The sequence below is a fragment of the Grampus griseus genome (assembly GCF_964374135.1).
Source record: "Grampus griseus genome assembly, chromosome: 5".
NCBI classification, from domain to species: domain Eukaryota; kingdom Metazoa; phylum Chordata; class Mammalia; order Artiodactyla; family Delphinidae; genus Grampus; species Grampus griseus.
The window spans coordinates 18,417,236-18,433,516 of NC_138998.1; the positions used below are offsets into that span (position 1 = coordinate 18,417,236).

General features: G+C 43.3%; 1 protein-coding gene across 1 annotated transcript in view; it reads left to right on the forward strand.

Moving 5' to 3' along the window:
• Positions 1-16,281, forward strand: part of WWTR1 (WW domain containing transcription regulator 1) — a 132,133-nt gene that overhangs the window by 62,680 nt on the left and 53,172 nt on the right. The window lies entirely within an intron of this gene.

Consider the following 16,281-nt stretch of genomic DNA (forward strand, 5'->3'; position numbering starts at 1 on the left):
CCTAGTGCTGGGTTCCCACCAGTTGTTTCAAGGGGATGGAGAGGAGCCACCCAGAGTGCTTTGCAGCAGCTGTGACCCCAGCCAAGGGAAGCTACATTTTGAAAGCACACTAAGAATAGACAGATACTTACAGGCTCCCGATGTTAAAGTAAGGAAGAAGGTTAAAAGCTTCTGGGTGCTACCATTGTAAAGCAATTATACTCCAATAAAGATGTTTAAAAAAAAAAAAAAACTTCTGGGTACAAACAGTTCAGTTCACTTTTTTAAACACACACACACACACACACACATGCTTATATATGCCTCTCTCTATCTCTCTCTCTCTAATCTACATGAACTCTGCTTTGAATAAACTCTGTCATTAGGATGCTTTGGAATCATGGCTTCATAGCATCACGCCCACATTTGCCCACCGACTCTGCATGGGAACTGCCTAGAGTTTTTTAGTTCTGGTCAGTTGGTAGCCAACAAGAAAAATATTACTACAGCAATAAAAATATTGCTATAATATCTGAAGTATATTGTGTGTTCAGACTATGCTGCTGGACTTAATTTGAAGCTATGCTTGGCATAAGTACCACAAATGGTATATTCTAATTCCTAAAATGTATTCTACAGCATATTAATAAAGTGAGAAAAAGATTACACCTAAAATAAATTAGAGAAATGTTAGGTAAGCTAATTTAAACACAGAGCCTTTTATAATAATGCATATATATTGTATAAATTTTAGGGGGGAAATATAACATTCAGTGTTTCCCAAACTAACTTGATAACAAAACCTTTTAGGGTGCAATCTTGGGGGATTATCTTCTAGGGCTAATATCCCATAGAACGTACTTGAGGGTACCCTGCCCATAACTGCCTCTCCTCACAACCAGTGTGACTGAGCCCCAAAGCTTTTGTCACCTGAGAAGTTGATTTTAGGTTGAAATGTCAGATGAGGTCCACCCACGCAGTGATGCTGTTGGCAGACTCAGAAGTGTCTTTCCCCCTAATTACCTCACAGTGACTTAGTATTAATTACCGCCCCGCCCCCCCCATGCCCGCACCTTAGGGCACACTTTCATTTTCATCTTTTTGTCAAAATAGTTGTTATCAGGATTACGGCAATTTTCCAGACCAAAGCTCGATTGCCGGGCTTATCTTAACCTCTTTTTGTAGGAACATGTTGACAAAAATTTGTTCAAGGAAAATTTTGGAGCAAAATAAGAAAATACAGATAGTTTATCTAGATAGTCATGTAAAGTCGTGTTTCTGTCATTTTCCTCCTGATTTCATTTCCGTGCAATAATAGACGTTCCTTTTCTCACGTTAGACAACATATGATAACGTGTACATATTCCTGCACTTTGTATTAAAATCATATTTATTATGTGTCTGACTATGCAAACTATGAACCTTTTCTCAAAAAGTCATTTAAAATGAACGCAAATCCTCATAGTTCCGGGCTGTTTCTTCTAATATTTTCATTTCAGAGCACATTACAAAAATGTACTTTGTGTAAATGTTAAAAATGTAAAATATTATGAAGAGCTAAAAGGGAGTAGCTTAGGAAAACGAGAATTATCTCCAATATTTCTTTTTCTCCCCATAAAATGATTAAGTAGGAAAGATTCATCTACATGTTGAATTTCACTTAAGTAATTATAGTTATAGTCAATTATAAAAGCCAGTAACCTAAAGTATTATAGAATGAACACATTTATGGAACATCAACCCTATTTGAATATTTTCCCTAGTACTCGACATTAATGAAGACCAAAGACAAATCAGGCTGAAGCTGTTCTTGTCAGAGTTTCTGAAGGAACAAACTTTACGGGACGCGGGACCTTTAACAGCCCCAGCTCTGGTTTGGAGCCCTGCTTAAGGCAGGCATGCTCGGTTGCTACCTTTGCGTCTCCAAATCCATCTTCAGAGTCCTTTTACCTCTTCCTTTTAAGTGATAGCAGGGAGTCTGGCTTTGTGTTTGGTTTACATTTCTGAAGTAGTACTTGTGTTTCTTCCTCTCCTTCCTCCCTAGCACCAGCTACAGGATCACATGGAGCTAATTTGTTTTACTGTCACGGGAGTCCCTTTTCTTGACAGGATGGGCCTGATTAACACCAGGCCAGTTAGGGCTTCCCTAGTGGCCCAGCGGTTGAGAGTCCGCCTGCCGATGCAGGGGACGCGGGTTCGTGCCCCGGTCCGGGAAGACCCCCTGTGCCGCGGAGCGGCTGGGCCCGTGAGCCATGGCCGCTGAGCCTGCGCGTCCGGAGCCTGTGCTCCGCAACGGTAGACGCCGCAACGGTGAGAGGCCCGCGTACCGCAAAAAAAGAAAAAAAAAAACAGGCCAGTTAAAAGGTCAACCTTGCAGGCCAGTATACACACTCCATGTCTCAAGGGCTTCAGGAGGGATGAGGAGGGATGGTGGTGTGTTTCTGAAGCAAGATGGGGGCGGGGTGGGGTATCTATCTTGTGGGGTCCTTTCCTCCGAAGGACTGAGTTTGTAAGGGGCTGTTGTTCCAGGACTGAGTCAGGCTATCAGCAGCACCAGTCCATGCCCTCTTTTCCTTCCTTCCTAAGGGTCCAGGTTATTTGCGTCAGCCTCTTTGGGTTCACAAGGCAGTAACATGTCATGGAAAAAAGCCCCAGATGCGACTCTGAGAGCAAGATTGGGCTCTCTGCTGGGTCACATAGAACCTCAGGAAATTTTTTAAGCCATTTAACTTTTCCCAACTCAGTTTCTGGATCTTAAAAATGGAAGTTAGTAAATCTGCTGTGTGAGGATCAAATTAAGATAATTTTTTTTTTTTTTTTTTGCGGTACGCGGGCCTCTCACTGCTGTGACCTCTCCCGTTGCGGAGCACAGGCTCCGGACGCACGGGCCCAGCGGCCATGGCTCACGGGCCCAGCCGCTCCGCGGCATGTGGGATCTTCCCGGACCGGGGCATGAACCCGCGTCCCCTGCATCGGCAGGCAGGCTCTCAACCACTGCGCCACCAGGGAAGCCCAAATTAAGATAATTTTTGAAGCTATAAAATGCTATATACATGCCAACTGTTGCTCTCAGACATTATTATTGCCATCATTATTGTGAATATTATGATGTATGACTAATAATGAATCATTATTATCATGACTGTCATTATTAATAAATATTAGTACCACTTCATTCATTCGTTTGTTCACTTATTCATTCATTTGACAAACATTTATATATTGGGAGTTCCCTAGTGGTCTACTGGTTAGGATTCGGCGCTCTCACTGCTGTAGCTCAGGTTCAATCCCTGGCTGGGGAGCTGAGATCCCACAAGCCACGTAGCACGGCCAAATAACAACAACAAAAAGCATTTATTTATTAAGTGTCTGCTATATGCCCAAGGCGGTGCACTCTCAGGAGCCATGGTGGGTGGCACTCGGTGGTGGTTCAGTTGACCACTTTGCTGAATCAAACAAGAATGAACTGATAGTGATTTCATTTGTTTTAGAGGATGTTGCAGCATCCTCTAGATTTCATGTCCTCCCAGGGACCAGTAAAGAACACATTTTCCTGGCTGAGTTTTTTGAGCACTTGATACGTAAGGATACATAAGATATGCGTAAGATTCATTTGATACAGACAGTGAGAAGCAAAATGATTTGTTAAAGAAAACTCATTAAATGCTTTCCTTCCTTCCTTCCTTCCTTTTCTTAGTCGTTTATTCCATGAGTAGTTTTTGATTATCTGCTGTGGGTCTTGCATACTCAATACAATATTGGAACTACTGAGAACTTGAAAGCTTATTTAAAGTCTCCTTCAATTTCAACACCCTTTAAAAAACAGTCTCATGGGAAGGAAAAATCTAAGCGCATCCTGTAGAGAAAATATTCCATACCATTTCCTCTGACCATTATTCCCATCTTTATCCTGCTTCATTCTTTACACAGAATTCCTCTGCAAGTCAGTGGGAACTGCGTAGCAGGGCTGCAGGCAGGATGTGCCTCAGAGCGGGAGGAGAAAGAGCCCTGGGGTTGGTCATCAGACTAAATTTAAACCCTTATTTGGAGCGACTATATAATTAACGTGGGGTTAAAAAATGAAAAATACAGCTGCAAGGGTAGGTTTATTCCTTTAATAAGAAAAGAAGAAAGTCAGGAGGGATGAAAAGAAAACAAACACAGTGACATGAGGCATGCATTCTCTTTCATAAGAAGAATCAAAGATAGTTTCAACCTAATCTTTTGAGAGACAGTAAATGCCTCTCCCTTCTGGATTAGGCAGATGACAGGAGTAACAGCACTGCAGCTGGGAGTCTCCAAAGCTGACAGGTGCTGGATATAAGATGCCCCAGATTGTCCCGTGAAGTGTAGACAGTGCTCGGGATGACAGGCCCCGCTTGATCTGTCCGAGGACAGAGCTGCTCCGTCTGTTGACGCCTCGTTCAGCGTCCCCCCACCTTGCTCAAACAGCTGCCAGAGGCAGCCGTGAAATATTGCTTAATTATAGAATTTCCCTTGATCCTCTTTATCCCTTCCTTCTACTGCTCCCCCCACCCCCCGGCCCCCTTGTGCCCCTCCGTGGTTCACAGCACCTTTAGGCTAAGCACTCAGAGGGGTATTATGGTGGTGCCTTTTCCAGCTCAAAGTTGAGGGACTCACAGATGTTCAATCCTACACTCTAGCTGTGGAATTATTCTCGGAGGCTGTAATTAGCAGTTTTAGGTTCAAAAGTGGAATGCAACATGATTTTTTAAGCAGGAAGTGAGTTTACTTGGAGTGGGGGAGGATAGCTTTTCTCATTCTTTCTCTCCTTTTTTCTGATTGAGAAATAATGCTTATTGTACAAAATGGAGGAAGTATCAACAAATCTAAAGATATGAATGAAACCTACTTTCCCCTTATTCATATGTATGTATATTAACCAAAATAGGATCATGTTCACTTAGCAATATATTGTGAACATCTTTGCAGTTTAACAAATATAGATCTGTGTCATTTATAATGTCTGTTCAGTCTTCCATGGTCTAGCTGAACCATAATTTATTTAACCATTTGACACATTTAAGATATAAACAAAACTGCAATGGACATCCCTGCACATACATTTTGCATACTTGTTGTATTGGTTTGGAATTATGTTTATGATTAACAGGGATGTGAAATGAGATTATTTATTTATCTCTAATGTTAAGGTTAGGTGATCAAGGGCTGATGTGATGGCTGCACAGGTACTTGTCTTTTTCTACTTTGTTTTTCTTAAAGAGTGGCTTTCATTCCTCATGATTTAAGAGGGCTGCTGTAGCTCTGGCCATCACGTCCACATTCCAAGCTGGAAGAAAGAAGGGTGGAAAGCAGAAAAGCTTGTGTATCCCTTCCATTTAAAGAACTTCCCCAGAATTTCACACAGCACTCTGTTTAGTGTCTAGAACTTAGTCTCTTGGCCACACTTAGCACCCAGAAGAGAGGGAGAGCAGATATTCAGAAGCAGCTGGCCATCTCTGCCATATCTCTCTAACTGTGTCCTTGGTATAAGCTTCGTGGAAGTGGAGTTTCTGGTTCAAAGCTTTTTAAAGGTTTTGTAATGTGCTGACAAACTACTCTCCAGAAAGAGGTTACCGAGTTAAGTTCAGTAATATGCAAGAGTGACCCTTAGTGAGGCTGTGGGTTCTTGGATGAGCATTTTTAAAGCGATTTTCCTGAAGCTGTGTTCTTTCTTTTGTTTAAATCACACATTCTTCAGAGGGTTGATGTGGCGGGTGTTGATATATTTACAGTTTTTTCTTCAAAATTGATGTCTGTACAAGTAGAGCATTCCTTCCAGATATTAGAAGGACATTTGGCTGAGAATTCAAACGCTGTTCACACATGTTTCCTCCACTTCTAAGAAAACTTATTTGGAGATTGAATTAATAAACGAACCCAAGTAAGGTGGCTCCCTCCCAGTCTGAAAAATTTCCCTGCCAGTTAAGTAAAAAGGCACAGTGAAGAAGCTGTTCAGCCCACGTCTGTTCAGATATATAGATGTTTGATTTCTGTCACACTGTGGCATGGCCATCAGTAGCTCCAAAAATAAAGGAATCTTCTGCTTGGGGTTTCCTCCTCTTGGGTGGGGTCTGTTTTCTCCTTCTGTGAAAGGATATTAAGGGTCATCATTTTTGCCAAATTTTTATTGCTTTTGTTTAGATATTAACAAACTTGGTGTCACTCTGTTCCTTAATTTGGTTATTCAGATATCTTAGCCTTTTTTCCCCCATCTTTCTTTGAAAAAAATATGATAGTTGGTGAATCAGTAGGTGACAGTACCTTGTATATTCTTACAAGTTTCCTATAAGTTTAAAGTCTTATCAAAATAAAAATTACATACACAGAAATAGATGTTTTTTAAGATGAGAATTAATACCAGCTACTTTAGTGAAGAACAGTGGGGTTTAGATGGGGAAATAAGTCATAAAAAATGGAAACAGATCCATATTTCTGTTCTTTGTTAAATACGAAAGATTAAAACCGTAGTATATTTTTGATTAACATTAACATTAACTCTCTTTGAAGTTTGCATTAACATGCTTTGTATAAAACTATAGTACTTTTTAGGCTAAATTTGTTTTTCCATTTTGTTGAGTCATAGAAACTTCAAGTCTTCTTGCGTTTCTGTACCTAATCTGTACCCCTACCTTTTGGGGTGAGCTATGGGGGTGAACTCTTGTCACCCTGTAAGTGATTGAAAAACTAAATTAGTGTAAAACTTCTTGAACGTTTCTGTTAGGAAGGATGGAAAGCCATTAGATACTCTTTTTCTAGTATTCAGTCTTTTGCTTTTCGCTTGAAGCTGAAATCCTTTCTACTTTATACATGAGGCTGAAAGTCTTGTGCTGACATGGGATGCTCATCACTGCTAAAAGTGCCCAATGAGGGCACTAGAGGAATCTCAGCTTTGGCCTTTTCTTACACGGGATCTGAGAGTTGTTATTATTAGAATGCAGGGTGGGAGGAGGGGTGGTGGTGAAGGAGCCACTGAGGCTGGTGGTTTGCTAGTTCTTTTGTGTTTTGAGAATGTTTTTGTCTCTAGATCAATTATTAACTAGCTACTCTATGTGAAATCAAATAAATCTGTAGGTTTTTCAGTGAATGGATGTCCACTCTTATTTTCCCCCATTTTCTTGGGTTCATTGTACCCTAGGGTGTTTGCAGATTTTTTTTGCATTTGAATTCCTCAGCTCTTTGTAAAAAGTTGGGATACATTTTCATGAGAGAAAGAAGAAGAATTAATATTTATAGAGTGTCTTGTGTGTCTGGCACTCACGAGTGGGTGTTTTACTTTTGTTATTGGATGAAATATTCAAAGTAACCTCATGAAAGGATGTTCTTATGCCTGTTTTACAGTGGAGGAAACTGAGGCTTGGAGATGCTAAGTAAAGTTTCAGTGGTCTCTTAACTGGTTAATTGCAGAGGCAAAGTTCAAAGCTACTGCAGTACTGCCTCATTTGGGTGATGCTTTCAACCAGAGATGCCAAGAAATACATGTAAAGAGACATTGTGGGCTGAGTTTACAGGAAACATAAGCAGTGTTGCCCGGTGATTATCTGCAAGGCCTCCAATGTCCCTCTCCCCTCCCTGCCTGGGAAGCCTAACTCAACTCCCCTTCTTTTGTCTTCCATCCTCCAAATCGTTTCTTGCGAAATGAGATGCGGGCTGTGAAAAGCACCTCCAGCCTTTCTCCAGACTGGGGTTGGGGTTCGTGCCAGTCTTTTCTCTAGTTCCATGTGTCTTGTCTTTCAAACATGTGCAGAAAGTGACTGACACCCAGAGCCCAGGGTGGCTCATCCCTTTCCCAAAATTAAAAAAAAAAACCAACAAAAAGGGATTGACTCTCCCCACATGAATAGAGGAGAAACTAGACTAACCCCAAAGAATTTTTGGTTTTTAGGAGGTTTTGCCCTGTTTCTTTGGGCAAGTGACATTTAGTTCATTTGGCCCCATTAGAAGAAGCTGTGTGTCAATGTCCCATTTAAGAACAACTGGAAAAACAACACGTTGAAACACGTGTTGGGCACAGAAAGCCTGGAAAAACAACTTTCAAAGTATTTGAGCACTTAAAGTAGCTCGGTGGTTTAAAAAAAATTCTTTAAAATACTGATCGCGAGATTAAAGCTGCTTCCCAGATGTCAGATGCAGCTGATATGGGGAGCGTATCTAACATGCAGCTATCAAGACAGAATGTCAGGCTCTGGACCATTTATAATAACAATAATAATAGGGGCTGTGCTCTGTTAACCTCCACACCACCCTTTATTTCGTTGCCACTAGCCACCTGATTGCCAGCTCCTAGGGCCCACGCTAGATCATCTTCTGTTCCGTCCATCCCAGAGGAAAGGACACTGCAGGCATTCAGGACCATATGCCTATTTAAGTGGCATGAATTCAACTCTCCATACCTACCAAATCCCAACATAGGTATCTGGGGACAGCATCACTTCATCTGGAGCTGGGCTGTAGAAACAGTACCGTGTCCTAACTCTGGAAGGATCCATCTGTGTTGGGCTTATTGAAAGACCTTATAATATACACAAAGCTGAGCAGACTGTACATTATGGGCCATTTAAAGGATATCCAGTGGTCATTTTCACCACACTCCGCATTTGCCAAAACTGATTTTGGAACTGAATCCTCGTGGAAGATGCAGTGCCAGTGTAAATGCATCTTGTTGAACGAACTGAATGAACGGATGAGTGCCTTTCACTTCCTCTGATAATTCTAGAATTCTCTATTCACTAGGAACCTCATCTTTTCTTCACTTCTCCTCATTCCCATCCCATATTTTTGTTTGTGAAAAAGGAAAAAGTGGGAAAAGAGGTACCAAGTACATATTTTATACTTGATGCCTGGAAATAATAAAATAATAAAGAGTGGTAAAATAAACTCTTACATTGTTGTTTGGTTTCAACACAAGAAGCAACGTGATTTATAAATCTTTTAATATCATTATTGATCCTAATATGAAAAGCGAAATAATAGGCTAAGCGTTGGTAATACAATTGCAATACAGCCAAAGTTCTTTAATCGGGTGCTTGGCCAAAGGCAAACAAGCAAACAGAAACGCAGTCCTTTTTCTTCTTGCTTTTTTTGGGAATAGGAAAAATGAGGTGAAGCAAGAGCTGGCCCAGTTTGCAGAGACCAAGTCAGCTTTGCCCCGGTCGGGTGGCGTTGGAGACCTCCGCGGGGATGACGGGGTGCCTCACACAATAGCTCAACCTACGAGGCGAGGTCAGTGAGTCACACCTTGGGGCTGTGTCCATGAGTCACCCGCTTCCCAAAGAGGCTTTCTCCAAAAGTGGTGTATTCATAGTGTCCCCTACTTTCCCGCCCCAGGGACAAAACGCTGGTAAATAAACCCCTGCAGGAAGGAACTACGTATATTACAGCCTCACGTGGGCTCACTCTGCACTTCGGGGCTGACAGCAGCTCTGCCTGACTCAGCTTCTGCCTGGGCCGAGCAGGTTCAGGAATGAACTTGCAGAAAAGCTGGTGATCCTCTGTGGATAGGATTCACGTAGATAGATGCCCACAGCTGGCCGCGGCGGAAGTGCCCGCCGACCTTTCACGCTGCTGCGGCTCCTACTGGGGCTAATTTAAACACGTAGAGACTTCTTGGCACTGCTGGGATGGAAGTCGAGGATTAGAGCCTGGTAGTTAAAAATACAATCCCTGCCATTCATTCGGAATTCCAGAGAACTCTGAAATTTTTTGAATTGGCAAGTGAATGGTAGAGACCAGAAGCGTGCACCAAAATAATGCTTCTGGTCTGGTATCATCTTTTATTAGAGGATCCTAAAAAATTCCCTACTTATATATGAGTTATTAGTCCTGTGTCACAGACTGCAGCCATGTCTGATGAGCTGCCGAAGTGAAAATCTGACCGGAACCTTTTAACTATAAATTACCTGTGGTTTCAAAGGATGAACTTTCTCAGCCAACACACTTTTGTTGTGTGAACAGTCACCTTTATTGTACGACATGAGAGAGTCAGTTTTTATAGCTTTCGGACTTAATCTGTGAATGATATGAATGTTTTGCTAATGGATGTGTCCGCTAGGTACATTTGCAGCCCGACTTTTTACCTCTTTGTATCTTCTCTTCTTAGGAATCGGGCTAGCAAGAGGTGGTGATGTTTAAGATTTGGGCAGAACAGAGTAAGAATTGTAACCAATTGTAGTGCTGTGAAAGCTGCTTTGGGACAAAGAATCATCAATTGGGGTGACAATAGGAAGGATGGCAACTTGGGAGGGAGACTGGTGGCTTTAGAAAGAAAATAAAACATTAGCTACGGATCTGTTCAGTCAGGTGGAGAGCCAGCACTTTATTTCCAATTGTCAGTATATTCAGAAGACAAATTCCCGTGAACCAGCTGGGCTGATAGGGTTAAACAGAGGGGAACAATTTACTGATGGCTACTAATCAGATCGGGTTGCCAGTTTAAACGTGGGCTTTGAGCTACCACTGCCGTGGGGCTCGCACTGTGATCAGCTCCCACTTCTCTCTGGGTTTGGTGACAGCAGAGGAACTAAGAAAGAGTGTGCCTCTGGGCCTGGGAGAATTAGTAAGTGTGTATTCCAGCTGTCTTTGTTCTTGTGGTTAAGACCCACCTCTGGTGTCAGTCGGAAGAGCTAAGTATCACTGGCAGAAAACAAAGTGCAACAAAAGGCGCCACTCAGAGGAATGCAAGGTATGAGTAAGATGTGATGTGTCATTTCCTAGGTCTTGAAATTTAAATCAGAACACACTGCCTACATGTTTAATGTGATTGAAATACAGGCAGCATTTATCCCTGAAATACAATATAAAAGTAAACCAGCTTTTAGTGTTTGTATTTGAATTCTAATGGCGGAAGATTTTCAAAACTTTAATGTGAATCTTGGGCAACTCTTCTTGCCATCTGGTATAGGCTTAAACATTGGCATAATATTTGTTGTCTGCTGACAGTGGTTCCAGTTTACTTGGCAAGCCCTGTCTGGGAAATTATCAACCTCATGCAAATCTGTGTCAGTTTTCATTTTTAACACTGATGAGTTTAATTGAACTGGTTCACAACAAGCTAGCTGCAAAGCTATTTCAGTTAGCAGTTTTTAAGCACATAATCTTCAGTGTATATATACTTTTGTTAGAACATTAAGAGGGTGGTGAATTGGCCTGGTAAGTCAAAAAAAATTGTAATGTCTGATTTTTAAAAGTAAGATGATTTACTTTTGCCCTCGATTGGTCTTGTGAATATTATGGGGGGGTTGCAGGAGTATTGTTTTTCAAGTGCCTACAATATGCAGGACACCTTGCTCCACCCCTAGGGTCCTATCTATGATCGAAAGAGCTTATGTTCCATTGGAAGAGAAATATTAACACCCCCCAAACAAGAAAGAATGAGGGGAGAGGTTAAAGAGAAACGGGGATTGGCCAGGGCATGAAGCCAAGCAGCGCTGAGTGTGAACTGAGTTTTGAGCCAGTCAGCCTTGGTTTTATGACCCCAGGTTGCCTCTAAATTCCCATCTCTTTGGTGTGGTTCTCTTTAACCACCTAGCTGGGCCTGGGTGGTAGAAAAGAAGACGCTGCTTCTAAGTCCTGCCCTAATAGCTCTGTTGAGCGTAGGGAGCCCTAAGTAATTTCTGACACTAACTAATGTGAAACTCTAATATATTAGGAGAGGAGAAGGAGGAAAAAGGCCAAACACTTATATTTGGATGAAATCTTTGCCCATAGAAATGAGCAAGCAGCTTATTATGTTGCTACGAACTCTAAATTCTTTCAAAATTAAGCACTTATAATCATTCCTATTTTTATATCTCTGTATGCTTCCAGCAATACAAAATGGATTGCATAGGCCTTCTCTATTTCAGAAAGTCTTTGTTGTGTGGCTTCCTTCCATAAAGTTAGTGTAATAGGTCATGAACTGGAGGGTAAATTCGTCCAAAAACACCAGGCCTTTTCCTGGGCTATAAGAAGTCGGTGGATTCTATTTTTACAGATAAGATTTTATCTTTGCCTTTCATGGTTCTGCTGCCAGTCAGGATTTTATATTTACAAAATGCTTTTCATTTATATGCCTACCAAGTGCACGTGCACAATAGATACACAATCCACACTTGTTGAATAAACTTGAACCAAAGGGTGCCAGCCTTGGGCTGGAGGCTGGAGCTGTCTTCTGGGGATTTATTTGCTGAGGAAGTGAGCAGGGGAAGCCCAGTGAACTGGTCATGACATTGGCAGGTGACTTTGGTGGTTACAGGTTTCCCAGAGCAGACCTTTTTCACCCTTGCAAGGAGGAACCGGAGCACTTGTTCTTTTTTACCTGTCTCACGGATACGGGTGCTGAGACTAGGATGGGTTAAATGGCTTGTCCACGTAGGTCACACAGGGTCAGAGCTACATGAAAACTCAGGTATGTGTGACTCCAAGCCTGTGGTCTTTCCAGAGGCCATAGTGCCTCATGCTGTCTCCCAGTAGGCTGTCAATGGCCAGGGGAGACTAAGGATCCGGGGGTGACTTGGATCCCAGCTGTCCTTGGGATGAGTCTGGAGGTGGTTTAAAGAAGGGATTGTCAGATAGGGAGGGTGGGGAAGGGATGGAGGGCAAGAGGAAAACCTGAGAGACTGGAGAAGCCTGGAGGCCATTGCCCTCATCAAGGTGAAAGGTCATGCAGGGGGCTGGAAGGGAGGAAATAGGAGCTAAATTAACAATCCCCTGGAGGCCGATGGGAGGGGCCAGGCCGATAGGAGAGGGTGGTAATGCTGCCCCTCCCCACTGATTTCCATGACATTCTAACCCCCAACATAGAATTTTCCTAATACATAAAATGACTTTCTCAACTTGTGTCTTTATTGAAGAACACATTAATTCTAGAAGGAAAAATTATTTAACACAGCACAGTTTTCCATAAGCTACCATTTCCAGCCAAATATCTTCTCAGAGAAATGCTGACCTTTGTTGCCCCTGGGCAAAATGCAGGTCCTCAGAGCTGAGGCTCTTTGCCGACCTGGACATCACAGACCCTGATGTGGTTGGAGGTTTGTCCTTTATGAGACTGTGAAGAAAGGCAGCATGGGAAGTAGTGGTCAAAGGGGCCCCCAAAGGAAGAGGGGGCCTGATTATCTTTCTTTCAGGTACCATTTCCGCTGCACACCACCCCAGGCCTCCATGTGAAACCCTTGCAGACATTTTTTTTTTTTTTTTTTTTTTTGCGGTACGCGGGCCCCTCACTGTTGTGGCCTCTCCCGTTGTGGAGCACAGGCTTCGGACGTGCAGGCTGAGCGGCCATGGCTCACGGGCCCAGCCACTCCGCGGCATGTGGGATCCTCCCAGACCGGGGCACGAACCCGCGCCCCCTGCATCGGCAGGCGGACCCTCAATCACTGCGCCACCGGGGAAGCCCTATCGATTTTTTTTTTTCTTTTTTCCCTTAGACATTTTCTTGAAGTGGACTCTTTAAGGGAGTGACATCAGGGAGGGGTGGGAGTAGTAGGGAAGTGGGGATTAGTCTAGCTAAACTGTGGGTCCTGGCAAACAGTAAGGCTGCACTGAGAAATACAGGAAAGGAAGTGACTCAGTAGCTCAGAGAAGGAGCAGAGATGAGACAGCAGTATGGAATAGCGGGTGGTTTATCCTACGTTTGGGAATGGGGTGAGGGGAGCTAAGTGACGTGAACAATAAGAGAATTTAGTTTTCAAATCAAACCATGAGCAGTGGATTAAGTTCTTGTGAGCAGTGCCCTTGCTGTTGGCATTCAGACCAGGAGCCGCCCTGGACATCACATAAACTGAGGTTTAGAGCAAAGCTGCCGTGGGGTCGACGGATGTGCAGAGGCTGGGAGTTGGAGTGCTTTTCTTCTCAGAGTTGTTTCAGAGCAATGAGAACTGCTCACGTATGAAAGGCTCCCTCTTGTACTCAAGTCTTTGGGGAATACAGTGAGTGACACTTTTAATTAACAAACCCGCTGGGAACAAAACTCCTTTAAAAGCGTTGGCTGGGTGTGGAGTTTGAAGGGTGGGCTGCGGAGACTCCCACGGTCCTGGGGGAGTTCTGGGGCTTGAAGCCGCGGCTGAGTTGTGCATCTTTGGGGTCGGATCTATCGGAATGAGGGCCAGAGTGTTCCCCCAGAAAGCCCTCACCTCGGTCCCAGGGGATGGAGGCTGGCCAGCCGTGGTGGCAGTCCTCAGGCAAGCTGAGTTCCTCTACCACTTTGGGTGCGGGCCTTTCTGATCTCCCCAGATTTGGGAATCCCAGCCCACTTGTTCAGAATGGGAGGGGAGGGTGGGGGACTGGCATTTGGGAATGCATCATTCGGGTTCCTGTATAGTTCCGACCACTGACAGATAGCTGAGTGTCTGTACACAGCAGCGTCCTTAAATGTCTTCCACTGTACGGTGTATGTCACTGCGTCTCACCGGGGCTGCACGCATGCTGCTTCTACCACAGTATCGATATCCATGGTGCCAGAGGTTCTAAGAAAGGCTCACGAAAGGGAGAAGGATACTTCCCCTCCTGGTACCACAGTGGAATGTATTTCTGTAGGACATGCCTACCTTGGGAAAACATGTTTTAGTAGTAAGAGTCCGGAAGGAATAGTTAGTCAAAGGGTTTCTTCACTCATTACTTTGCTAAAGGGAGCTTAATTTTGAAATCCTCATCAATTGTTTCCTCACTTGGAAGGCCTGTGACAGACCCCCTGAGGCTGGCTATGAGTCTTCACAGGACCAAAAGTTGACAAAGGATTTTATGCAAGCTTTGAACAGAATTACAATTATTAAACTTGAAGGTGTAACTAAGACCGTTGTTTCTTCCTTTAGGCTTAGGTAATTGACTTTCATCTCTGTAGTTCAGCCCCCTACCCACCCCCCGCCCCGTTTGTGTTTTTCTTAACAAAATCGTCTTGGTTTTTAATTTTTATTCCTCCCAGTTTATTTTTGATTATTTTTTAAAGACCACTGATGGCTCCTATAGTATGAAACTCAACAGTTAAACTTAATTCTGCCTCCTTTAGGGAAGCTGACTTTTTTTTTTTTTTAATCATACTCATTTTAAAGGCCTTCTTGGGAAAACATCCAACTTTTCACTCAAGGCAATGAATGAGCTCCCCATGGCAATAACTTCCAGTCTGGGATGAAGAAATTTGAAGAATTTTAGCCGTGGCAGTATTCAGATGTGAGGAAACAGAAGCAAACTAAAAGATAAATACAACTCCAGTGTAGGAGATAGCACTGATTTAGGATTTAGCCTAATGATACTAATAGTGGTTTCCTAAGCTGAGGATTCAAAGGAAGCCATTGTTATTCAAAAGCAAGGTATGTTTGCAAGGAGCAAGCTCTCTCCTTTTCACGTGGATCCAGAAAGGTCTATAGTGTGTGGGGTTGACATTGCCCTTTGGTTTGGGAGAGACAACCTAGTTACAAGGCTTGGAACAAAGGGCTGACGTTCAGCTTCTGCTATCAAAGTTCGTTGTCCTTGATAAATACAGAAAGATCTCTGATACAGTTCATAAAACAAGAATTGTGGCACCAAATGAATATGCTTATCTTTAAAAGAAAAATGTAATGAACTCTCAAAAAAGAGTTTATGGAGTGGCACAGGGTCTTTAAGGCACCAGAAGTGACTTAAGATGTGGTCTGGAGGGAGGCAGGCAAAGCTAGATGTCCCACCCATCTTTTTTTTTTTTTTTTTTTCTTTTTGGTTACACCGCGAGGCATGTGGGATCTTAGTTCCCCGACCAGGGATCGAACCCATGCCCCCTGCGGTGGAAGCGCAGAGTCGTAACCACTGGACCACCAGGGAAGTCCCCCATCCATCTTTCTACAGACACATCGGAAACTCTGGGTAGAAGCTGATGTCATGCTCGTTTCTCTGAGATTAAGTTGTAATAACACACCCTGGAAGTTGTATATGACCAAAAGTCCAATCGCGTCTCCTCCCTCAGAAACCTCTATGCCTCCGCATCTGGGTTTCTCCATAATCTGGCCTTATTTCCTGCTGCCCTGTCCTCCAGCTACACAGTTGGTATCTTGCATGGTAGAACATAAACTTCTTGAGGTTTTATGTATTACCTATGTGGACCTCACAGTGTCTTACCCTTTGTAAGAGCTCGGCAATGTGATGTTAATGAGTTTGGTTTCAAGGGCCCTGTCTTTGGCTGAGGACAGGTGGAGGCATCCTCATTATGTCAATTATATGAGCTGGGAGAGTGTGGGAGGGCAGACGGGCAGGAGCGCAAGGTCCGGCTTTGGGAGAGGAGTTTGCACTGTGGTATCGCAGTGCTTGAATGGCAGTGAGCACAGGGCATTGGAG